Source organism: Arachis ipaensis, chromosome B05 (assembly GCF_000816755.2).
Source record: "Arachis ipaensis cultivar K30076 chromosome B05, Araip1.1, whole genome shotgun sequence".
Taxonomy (NCBI): domain Eukaryota; kingdom Viridiplantae; phylum Streptophyta; class Magnoliopsida; order Fabales; family Fabaceae; genus Arachis; species Arachis ipaensis.
The window spans coordinates 10,753,282-10,754,187 of record NC_029789.2 but is presented as its reverse complement, the minus strand read 5'-3'; positions in this window follow the sequence as shown (position 1 = coordinate 10,754,187).

Sequence of the window (906 nt, the reverse complement as noted above, 5' to 3'; positions counted from 1 at the left end):
TTATTTGTATTTGCCTTTCTAACTTTCTATTCAGATTATATGTACTCATATTTTCACAAAAAATCTATTTGATTCCAAGATACGCTATATGTATTAGCAGTGTTATTTTTTTTTCCCTATAAAAAATTCTAGAACATAAGATCAACAAGTAAAAAATATATATATATTCACAATAAAAAAAATCTTACTTCAAAAGTGGTAAAAAAAATTAATTATTGATGTGTCTTTATTTTTGAGATGAGTGATAAAAGAAAAATAATTGGGTGTATTAGTAGTGATTTGTGTTTGTGCGCCTGCAGCAGGCAGCAATATCTGAAGCGCACTGTTGGGTTGGACCAATGAGTTAACTTTTAGTAGCTTCGTTGCTTTAATTTGGCGATGCAATTGATGATGCTATTTGCTACCATTATAGTTGATAGCATCTCTCCCTTCACATTTCTCTTTCAGGCATCAATTTGTGTTTATGCTTGTGCTTGTACTTGTACTCTTCTCTCTTTTACTTTCTATGGACTATATACTACACGCCACGGTCCCGGTGGCCACTATATAAAGGACAAACTGTACCATTTAACCTTCAAACCATCATGCCTTCATGTGATCTCATAATGTTATTGCTTAATTCATTTATCTTCACTCAAGCTATGCACAATTCCTTCTAATTCAACAAATTAAAACAATTATCTCTTGTATGTGCTGACTTCTCAGTGCATTCATGAAGAATCGTCAATTAAACAAGTTATCAAAATGTTACTAGATTGTGAATTCTAATATGCTTATGATTTTTGTGGCTACGGCAGTTAGAAATATTGTTAAAATTCAAGTTGTACTTTTTATTTTATATTTTAATAACATTTTTTTTAGTAATATTTGTTAATAAATATTATTTTAATTTTAACAACATTTTTT